This window comes from Dreissena polymorpha, chromosome 12, assembly GCF_020536995.1.
Source record: "Dreissena polymorpha isolate Duluth1 chromosome 12, UMN_Dpol_1.0, whole genome shotgun sequence".
In the NCBI taxonomy this organism is placed as follows: domain Eukaryota; kingdom Metazoa; phylum Mollusca; class Bivalvia; order Myida; family Dreissenidae; genus Dreissena; species Dreissena polymorpha.
The window spans coordinates 852,528-864,353 of record NC_068366.1 but is presented as its reverse complement, the minus strand read 5'-3'; the positions used below and the strand labels follow the sequence as shown (position 1 = coordinate 864,353).

General features: G+C 33.7%; 1 long non-coding RNA gene across 1 annotated transcript; it reads right to left on the bottom strand.

Moving 5' to 3' along the window:
• Positions 1-3,013: 3,013 nt before the first annotated feature.
• On the bottom strand, positions 3,014-11,584 carry LOC127852761 (uncharacterized). The gene is made up of 3 exons (XR_008036251.1): positions 11,478-11,584; positions 3,704-3,834; positions 3,014-3,157 (listed from the first exon to the last, which is right to left on the bottom strand). It is a non-coding gene; the product is annotated as an uncharacterized LOC127852761 (long non-coding RNA).
• Positions 11,585-11,826: the final 242 nt, after the last annotated feature.

Genomic DNA, 11,826 nt, shown 5'->3' with positions numbered 1-11,826 from the left:
AAACTGATATAATTATTGACGTGAATTGTATAACAGCGTTTATCTATACGCATGTTAGTCAGAAATTTCCTTACCGACAGTCTGTTTAATGCATGTCATTTAAAACCTATGTTGAACATTTGTTTCGAGTCTACTTAATATCTCGAGTATATCTGTCTTAAAAATACCGTCAATAACTCGTGAAAACGTGCTAATGTGTGAAATGTCATTAGATGCACAAATTATGCCAGATTAGGACCAAATAGCTTTCCTTAAACACTAGACAAATTGAATGAGTGGGACTTAATTCCACCGTCAAGGAAACACACTTAAAAATACAGTTATAGAAACCAATAATACAATATTTCACTTTAAAATAGCTTTTCATGAAAATAGGCGCCAATTCCTAATCTGGGCGCCACCTCCTTGGCATTGGCTCCATCTCTTTTTGCAAAAAGGAAGTTTATCTATTAGATCGGCTAGAAGCCGTTGTTTTTTGTGAACGCATTCACTCGTACAGGTTCAAAAATATTTTATATAATTAGCGATTTAATTGACTGAGTTTCCAAATGGATTGTGATTTAATGTTTCTGTATTTCTTTGGATGAATTTATAATCGCTGAATCGCACTACATTTGAAGATTTTTAAAAACAATGCGAAATATGTTGAAAAAAATCATATAAAATCTAATCACCATGTAAAATAATCAGTTAAATTTCAGAACATCCGGGCCTTAGCGCCACCTCGGAAGTAGCATTGACTCATTTATTAACGCATCTCAAAAAAAAGATGTGGCGCGCGTGATTAACGGCCGTGCATAAGCCCTATTTTAGAATACATGGCTTTAGTCATTTATATCATTGATTTATATAACTATTTTAAAGATGATGGCGTTGCATAAAATAATAGTTCACAATTAATTTTCAATTACCGGAAAACCTTGTGATACTTACAAAATGAAATGCGTGTACTGTATATGGCGATAAGGAGCATGGATTATTCTGTTCAAACTTTTTTTCTCAAGAAATCGTGGCCTGTATTAAAAATTCCAATCTTAAACGATAATTAAACGATTCAAGCGCATTCATCATTCGGTATATACAGGAACTCAATTCTCGTGGAAATAAATGATCGAAGGTTGAAAACCCATTAAAACTGAATCTTATATCAGAATTATGCATACTGTGTCTGTAATCATCGTCATGCAAGAACAGACTTGAAGCAATACATGTAAAGTTTGAACATGTCAAACCGGTTTACATGTACACATGACTACTATATTACCTTATTTATTACCATAAATTCGGTTTATTGTATTACGATACAATCTGCCATCCGGTAATTGTGCTTCGCTCTGGGAAAACGGGGTTAAATCCCTGTGCGTAACGTCTCGTCCCAGATTAACCTGTGCAATCCGTATAGGCTAATCAGGGACGGCACTTTCGCCTTAACTCGATGTTTGCGAAGAAGAGTCTTCCTTTAAAAGCCTGTGCGGGCTGCACAGGCTAATCTGGGACGACACTTTAAGCGCTAAGTCCGGTTTTCTCAGAGCGCGACTCAAATTGTTAGTCATGCTTTACTACTGCATCGACATATTAGCCTCAATGAATGGCCCAAATAGCATGGGGCGAACGTATTTTGGGTACTTATTCTCATTTATCCAAAGCAGTTGGTTGAAAAGATAAACATATATATTCATGTATTGGCATACATGTATCATGATTTTTCAAAAATAAATAAATATTGAGATTCCTTTACCTATTTGTAAATACATGTATACGAATTCTTTTTTGTTTTGTCAGTAAATCAGAATTTGATAATGACTTTATTTTTTTAATCTTTTTTTTTTGTTTTCGGTAATTGAACTATGTATATTTTATTGTATTTTACAAATTAATAAAAAAACTCATTTTTATTACAACCCCTCAGTTTTTCCGAACTAGCGGATGTAAATGTGTACAAGTAAATGAATCTTATTCTTCATAAAAGCTATTTGTAATTACCAAAAACCCTGATTTGACATCTTAGAGAACGTCCACCCCCCCCCCTTAAAAAATTACACAATTACCTGTCATTCATGGGCGGAGGGGGGGGGGGCATGCGTATACAGGAGCTTACCGCGTTTAAGTGAGGTTAGTAGGAACTTACTTCCAAGATGGCGTCACTTTGGTGTTTTTCGTGAGAGTTGCGGATATTTTTAACCGGTTAGCCACTGTATATTTATATTGTTTTTAAATGAATACACCCTTTCTGCTAGACCGTGTTTGCGCTTCCCTAACGGAGGATGAAGACATTAATCTTGATAACATATGCAACATATAATAAGAAATATATTTATAAACTAAGATATTCGCTGTATATCCTGACGTTAGAAGAATAAAGTAAGAAATCATACGTTTTTATTTGAAACTGTAGTAGAAACAATGATGAACCATTCTTGTTAAAGTAAAAAAGTTTTATAATTACATTTGTATAATAACTTGCCAGGACAGAATTATGGGCCTTGGTTTTTTACATCTGATAAAGTGTGAAGCTTATGATGGTGCCCTAATACTTCCTATACATGACATGAAGTAAAAGTTTTTAAACTAAACAAAATTACTGCGTATGCGAGTGTGATAAGAGAAAATTATCAATAAATAATATATATTTTAATGTGCAAATTAAATACAATACCACACACTATGAAAACACATAATATTGCTTGTATAATGTACATTACGTAAGTTGCTGCTCATATGGGATCCCCACCAGGATTTGAACCCGGATTTCCTCTCCATATGGAAAGGTGTGTTTGCTTACACTATAAGGATGTTCCCATAAATAGCAATAATATTGGTTACAATTATTTCTGTCAACTATATGAACTTTTACAATAAGTTTTGACGCAAACATATCTAAATACATGTTTTGAAGCTTTTTAAACACAATTAATCCTCCATCTACTTTGGCAGATGTCACTTTACTTATGGCATGTACCATAATGGCTTGCCTTTGAAGCTGTCCTGGATCAGGATCTGGTGTAGGTCTGATAATCCTATCTCCTGCCCTTCTGTCCTTTTTGTGGGTGATGGCAGTGACTATGGCTCTAATTATCGAGTCAACTGAAGGGTCAACTGAAGGTTCAGTCTCAGTTTAAGCAAGAACCACTCCATCTTCTTTCCACCAGCACTGAACCTGAAATCACACAAATATACTTTAAACCACATTTTGTTATAGAAGCAATTACCTTTAAACGCCTTTATGTCTGATTATTAATATATGTTAGTACATATGTTGGAACATTTACATTTAATAAGATGCACAGAGAATATGTGCTTGGAAAGTTCTGGAATTATTTCACTAAAATTTCATCAAGAAAGTTTAATGTACAGCAAAGTTTAGCTTATTAAAAAAACTAAACAATAATTTTACAGATATGCAGACTTACTTCAGTCTTTTCCATTGTTCCATGATAACCATGAATACAACAAATTGTCTGTTGCATAAACATTGTTACTGATGACTCAAAATACAACAATTCAAAAGTTTCAATGACTTAACACAACGCTGTTGGTTACTAGGAGCGCTTGTCATATTGGTAACAACACATTATAATCATAAAAGAAGTTGCTTTCCTCAATTAATGTTAATATAATTCTTTCAAAACAATGATAATATTTACATTTGCATGTCGTCAATAAATACATAAAAAGCAGTAAAGTTGTGCTGATTTATACGCACCAGCTGAATACATGTGTCTTGCATCACACGATTGCCCTTGACTATCATCTCTTGTATATTGTTGTGCATTGTCAGTACTGTTCTCCACCATGCCTAGGGAACAAAACTCATCCAGCAGGGCCTCCAGATACCTGTTACAGTCAAATCAAGTGCTGGAACATGGTGCAGGGATATTGCACATTTGTAATTGTTAAAGATGATGGTTTATATAATATGAGTGTTAACGCCACAATAACAACTTAATACATGTATTAACGCCACAATATTAACTGAAATCAAAAACAATTTGAATTGGCTGTAAGTATATACATGTATGGTGGCATATTAGCTATAAAATCCTGATAAAGTTGTTGAACCAAACCTTTTTAAATGGAAAATAAAGTTAAACTAATGTCATGTGATGTTGTTCAGTTTTATTTTTTACACTCTGGCCTCCATGAATCCTCTGTACCTGAAATATTTTCTGCACCATCATCAAACAAATGTTATTAATTACAGATAAATTTTAGCAATACATGTACCTTATAAAATTACAGTACATGAAATTACTGCAAAACAAGGCTTTTTTTTCCTTCTTAGAGAATGGTCGTGGCAGGCCATTTCACAATTTCGACATGGGCATTTTACAAATCTAGCAAGGCCACAATACTTGACAAAAACAGCCATTTTTAAGTGTGAAAATCTGACTGTTTGGGCTTTAAATTGGCAATTTCACAATTTAAAATTACAATTTGATTAGATATTTTTTATAAGTGAGACAAGATATTGACAAGGGTTAGGCTTTTCTATGGTTTAATATAGAGTACATGTCCCTGCAGTCAGAATATTGTTGATCTAAATGTAAGTGGTTATTTGTTGAACTTGAAAGAAAGTGTCAAGACAATGAAAATATGATTTTAATGTATTATTTTAAGGCAATTTAATATGATGCAAGTATTAAACATGCTTTTACTATTCTTATTCTTAACAAACTGAATTTCACATTTTTAACAAGTTACCGACTTGTTTTTTCACAATTTTGAAAAGTTCGCAACTCAGTTTTTCACAAAGTCAGAGGGGGCCAGGGCTTCTTCACAAAGTCAGGAAAAAAAGCCCTGCAAGAAGAAAACAAACAATCTAAAACAGAATAAACTTTCTACTGACTACAAAAAATGTAAATACATAGTAACAAACTCTAAATTGGAGTGTTTCACACAAATATTTCTTTTGATATAATTAAGAACGTGAACAGAGCTCCAAATAATTTTTTCAGCCAAGGGGTATTTCACTCATGAAATTTTAAGTTGCTATCTGGTTTAACAAACCTATCAAATGTTTGTTAAATCCAGTTAATGCTTTCTCCATTATTGAATCACCATTACTTGTAATGTGAATCGCCAGCTTTGAATTGAGCGCGGGTGTAATGTTACAATTCGTCCGCCATTTGCAATGTTGATGGTAATGACATAGCAATTTAATTCTACTCGGATAATTTATATCTAATCGAGGAAATGTGTTTTCTAAAAATTTATGTGTAGTGTTATGGCTTATAGTATAAAAAATGAACTGTGATTCCAGTTTATATAAGATGGGTGTTACTCGTAATTTTCGGTGGATTAACAAAATGACAAAACTCGCTGGACTTTATAGTGGATCTACGCAATTTATAGACCTTTGATCAAGTTTGTTTTTCTTGAATTATTTTTGCCGACTTTCTTTAACCGTGCTGTCTGCCAAAAACCTGCAATTATCGGATGGTCAATCAGTTATCACGCAATCAGTAGACAACTTGCGGCACGCGCGAAGAGGCACGAGTGTGTTGTTATAGCAACCAATATTAAGGGGACTGCTTTGTCACGGTCGATTAAGGATCCGTGCGGGGGGGGGGGGGGTGAGATAAACAACAAACAATAAACTTGCTTATCACCTGCGGGCGGTAACACGCCTTAGCAAAAATAATCGGGCGGCTTGATTTTCGCTTTTCCGGACTTGTTTACTCAAAAAATCGGGCGACTTTATCTTCGCCTCATGGGCTCGTAGGGCGAAATCACGGGCGTAAGAGCGAAATTATCGCTCATAGTCGCCCGTAGGGTAGTCCCTGTTTTTAATTGATGAGTAAAAATCAAAATCCGATATTTTTAAGGAGTATTTATATCCAAAGGATCAGAATTAATAATAAATTGTACATGTAGTATTAACTCGCTATAACAAGCAGTCTTGTTCACAATAAAACAATCACTTTTGTTTTATTTAACAGTTGTTCTGGGTTTTTTTGGGCTTGGCTTATAAGCAGCCATTAATATATTTTTCCATCTTGATTTGACACGCCACTGTTTAGCACACACTGTACAGCCATGATCGAAATCTTCTAAGCTTGGCCCACAAAACTTGTTTATTATATGTGTATTTCGGCTGCCATTTAAAAAAGGCTTGAAGGAAAAAGGTTTTTCCATAGTGCCACACAAGAGATAACTGATAGTAAAAATTAAATGCTTGAAGTTGGGCGATTCAGATTTTATCGAATGTGATGTCAAATGTTTTACCGGTGTGGACACAATAACGGGAACCAGTCATGTTTACATGAATTTATATTCATGTATTAACGTCTTATACGCATTGAAATTGCACACAATGAGTAATCCGAATTTAGCCAGGAGTTTTTTTACTCAACAAAATTTTAAGTCATGCGTATTTTCTTTTTTTTATGCGTATTTTACGCAAAAACGCATCTTATCTGGCCCTCTGAACGTGAACAATATGCATTTTCTCATAGAGTCCTGTACATATTTTTTTCTAAAATATTGAACTTATTACGCTTAATATATCATTAACACAAAGAATGCTTTCCTGTGTCTCCAATTAGAAGAAAACATTAAAACACATTTTCTGGTACAAACACAAGTTCCAGATAGGTGGAGTACAATAGAAACGAGAGCGCCGATGGCGCTGAAAGCATAGTTGCAAGATACAGGGAAGATGCTGCTGAAGTAAATGTTAAGGTCAAAATATACTAAATAGTTTCCTTATATGTTTCGATATAAAAGCGACAACTTCGAGCAAAAATAAATACAACATTTTGCACATAGAGACCCCCATAACCATACCTTTTCTTGACGGGCATTCTTAGCTTAATCGATTTAAGCAATAAAACAGATATTTCATGTTCAAACCAAAAAAGAATTCGATTTAATCTCCAACTTTATCCTATTTCAGGGATTTAGTAGTGAACACCTATGCTTACCTTCTCAATATCTCCAAACGATAAAACCAGAACAACAGTATAAAGTGTATAACATGCCTTCGAGGAAAATATGATGATTTGTTTAGAGAGTACAGCCTTCATGACTCGATTATTGAGTATATTGTAACCTTAACGATTGCTGACATCAAGAGTCGCCCCCCTTGTTACCAATATGTTCTATTTTTAGAAAAGGGAATTCCAAATAGTGACGAATGTGAATGGTTACAAAATGACATAACTATGAAAATAAATACGTAGAATTACATTATTTCACGCATACCATTATGCAACCATCCGTTTTCTTTTCCGACTTGATACATTTACAGATTTCCATTTAATATTTTACAGACACAACACTCGTCCAGAATTCGCGCGAATCCATTAAATCCGATGCCACATTTAAACCGTTAGCTCTACTCGTAACGTTAATTTCTGGCTAAAAGTAAGTCATTTTAACTTCAATTAACACATCTCTATTATTTTCAAACTCTACTTCATCAAATCCATAGAAAGGCAGGTCAGAATCCATGTCATAAATCAGAAAACATTTGACCTCTCACAGAACAGTAAACAAAGGAAATAGAAATTAGGTGCGAGGTCACTATCAACAAGAACAGAATTGTTTTACGAACGAAATTTGTTTTAGTTTCTTAGAAGGTTTTTTCACGTAAAACGGTCTTAGAAAAATTCACTAAAAACGGTGTCAGCAATATTCTTGGAAGAAAACGTAAGAAAAACGTTTCAAAAAAAAAGAGTAAGAATTACCATAAACTAAATTAAAAAGATATTTCGTCTGATTTTTGATCAGGTAAGGCTTCAAAATGGACAACCATTCGATGTGTGTTTTCAAAATGTCGTATATACCTTAAGCATAGGTGCGTTGCAGGGATTTAGTAGTGAACACCTATGCTTACCTTCTCAATATCTCCAAACGATAAAACCAGAACAACCGTATAAAGTGTATAACATGCCTTCGAGGAAAATATGATGATTTGTTTAGAGAGTACAGCCTTCATGACTCGATTATTGAGTATATTGTAACCTTAACGATTGCTGACATCAAGAGTCGCCCCCCTTGTTACCAATATGTTCTATTTTTAGAAAAGGGAATTCCAAATAGTGACGAATGTGAATGGTTACAAAATGACATAACTATGAAAATAAATACGTAGAATTACATTATTTCACGCATACCATTATGCAACCATCCGTTTTCTTTTCCGACTTGATACATTTACAGATTTCCATTTAATATTTTACAGACACAACACTCGTCCAGAATTCGCGCGAATCCATTAAATCCGATGCCACATTTAAACCGTTAGCTCTACTCGTAACGTTAATTTCTGGCTAAAAGTAAGTCATTTTAACTTCAATTAACACATCTCTATTATTTTCAAACTCTACTTCATCAAATCCATAGAAAGGCAGGTCAGAATCCATGTCATAAATCAGAAAACATTTGACCTCTCACAGAACAGTAAACAAAGGAAATAGAAATTAGGTGCGAGGTCACTATCAACAAGAACAGAATTGTTTTACGAACGAAATTTGTTTTAGTTTCTTAGAAGGTTTTTTCACGTAAAACGGTCTTAGAAAAATTCACTAAAAACGGTGTCAGCAATATTCTTGGAAGAAAACGTAAGAAAAACGTTTCAAAAAAAAAGAGTAAGAATTACCATAAACTAAATTAAAAAGATATTTCGTCTGATTTTTGATCAGGTAAGGCTTCAAAATGGACAACCATTCGATGTGTGTTTTCAAAATGTCGTATATACCTTAAGCATAGGTGCGTTGCACCTATGCTAAAAATGAAGTTACACTTCACTTTTATTAAATTACATGTAGAAGTACATTACAAACAGCTCAATTGAAAATTGGTCTCACAATAACACACTCAGGCCTTTTTCTGTCTATTTTGGGAAAAAGTACCTAGCAAAATTGGGATTTTTTGAGTCTCGAAATCTTCCAAATTGGGAAGAATTTTCATCGACAAAAGCATTTTTTGGGAAATTATGTTCATGATTTTTACCATGCAATAGTCATTGTCCACTGCTGACGTAAGTATGCGTATGATAAAAAAACGCAGACTTTGATTTTCTTGAAGTTCAAATTAAATACATAGTTCGATATGTCATTAAGGATTTTTTATGAATATTCACAGTCAAACAACAAGCATCCAACATATTTTTATTTAATATTCAAGTTGCCAAAAGTTTGAAGGCAAACATTTTTTGAAACACAAAAGTAAAGTTGAACATCATTAATGTACAGTATTGAAATGTTAAGAAGCTACAAAGGGTAGTGACTTGAATCTGGCAGTGGCAAATGTTCATCACTTGCTTGCTAATGTGGGGCCCGGCTAATGTGTGAGTCAGATTCTGGGTTAACCGTAGACTGACTGGCGGTAGTATTTCCCCACAAAACATTCAGTTTTTGTGTGCCTTTCGAGTCAATTTTTCGTATTTTACTTTGATAGTACTTCGAATTATGCGACATTTTTTAGACTGCGACCAATTTCCGTTATTTTTTACCCAAATATACTCTTTCGAAACACAGCAACGTTGAAAGGAAAACTTAAGTCTACATTTATTTACATCGGACCATCGATATTGATTCTCATTAATTTACAATAATTAATGCGTACACATGTTTATCACGTGTTGTATACATACCTGATAATTCTGAATAATCCAGCACTTCAATATTTAAAAGCTAATTCTGACCGAAAATGACCGTTAATGTGTCTTAAGAAATGCATAGACACAAGAGGCCGCCATTTTGTCTGAAGTCTCAAGTTCGCAAAATTGCATTATGGAACACTCGATACGATGACGTTCTACGCATTGGCACGTTAAAACACAGCACCAGATTATTTCAAACACAGTACCTACCGGGAAACGCATTTTGCTGCTTCGACTATTTTGGTCGGAAATTGGGATTTTTTTTTGATAATTGGGAAAAAACATCCATATTTGGAATTTGGAATGGGTCCAACTATCGGACCCGTGAAATAGGCAGAAAAAGGCCTGGACATCAATTTCCGTATTAAATGTACCTTATGGGAATGATATGATGCACTCTTTAAAGGCAAACTTGTTGGCGACTTGCCACATCACCCAATCTTCACACAGCAGCTACTGCCTGATTTTCAACAATATCTGGTGTCTAACAAAGTGCTTGAAGGCTACATGGGTTGACCATAGCAAGATTACGTCAAATCATGTGTGGCTACCCAGCGGGTAATCCATCAAACTTTGCTTGCAGACCAATGGCTGTACGTGTAACAACATTACAGAAAAAAAAACAGATTGAATTTGAAACACATTATGATTAATTTTACAATGTAAACATAGTGAATGTTATTTGTGCAAATTAACTTATTAACGAATGGGGTTAAATGATTTAAACGATTATATGTTTAAATTATGCATATGAGCACATAAACAGCAGTATTTTTATCTGGAAAATAAGTTAAATGCTGAAATCTCACGAACCCACAATAAGAACACTAAATTACTGAGCGGTGTGAAGAAATACCGAAATCCCCGTAATTACCGAAATCCCCCGAAATATCCAATAATATTTATTAATTATCAAAATACTGCGGATATTAAGATAGAATATTGCAAAATACAATCAATTCACTGATGAAAAATTGTTTTTATCCATGTTTGGTAGTGAAAAACTAAAATATATACATAATTATTGGGATTCCGAGCCCGAAATCCCCAGAAATCCCCAATAACATTTATTATTTATCAAAATACTGCGGATATTAAGATAGAATATTGCAAAATACAATCAATTCACTGATAAAAAATTGTTATTATCCATGTTTGGAAGTGAAAAACTAAAATATATACATAATTATTGGGATTCCGAGCCAGAAATCCACAGAAATCCCCAGAAATCCCCAATACTATTTATTAATTATCAAAATACTGCGGATATTAAGATAGAATATTGCAAAATACAATCAATTCACTGATGAAAAATTGTTTTTATCCATGTTTGGTAGTGAAAAACTAAAATATATACATAATTATTGGGATTCCGAGCCCGAAATCCCCAATAACATTTATTATTTATCAAAATACTGCGGATATTAAGATAGAATATTGCAAAATACTATCAATTCACTGATGAAAAATTGTTTTTTTCCATTTTTGGTAGTGAAAAACTAAAATATATACATAATTATTGAGATTCCGAGTATGAATCCATAGTGCATGTTTTCACAAGTACGATCAGGAACAGAAATCCCCGCTGTATTTAGCTCTTCAAGTGTCAAAAAATCATCTGGGTGGCTTTTTGATATTAGAAAGAAGAGGTACAGACAAAAACTTAACAACAATATCTCACTTCTTTTGAAAAATATGGACTTGTAACAGCAGTATTTTTATCTGGAAAATTGGTTAAATGCTGAAATCTTACGAACCCACAATAAGAACACTAAATTACTTAGTAGTCCGAAATCCGAAAAATATGTACACTACCAACACAAGACGACTATAGATACAAAATAAAAACGTTCTCGTAAAAAAGACTTACCAAAATCTTCACAAATCTACAAAAACATTAAAAAATCTACCCAAATCTAATAATAATAATACGTCATGTTTATATTTCATCTATTCGTGACACTACGTCATTTCCCCCCAAAAATTACTTCAAATGTAGGCTACACACCACTTACTAATTGATTTATTTTCGGGCTGCTCTGGTACCCAATACATTTAAGTCATAAATGTTATCATTGTAGTAGATGTTATTGACCTTTAGATAAAACCTGTTTCACATTATTATGTTTACATATGTGTTGCCGTACTAAACAGTTTTCACAATCAACTCGAAATGCCTGCCCATTCAACAGGTAGCTTCAATGACATTAAAGAATTTC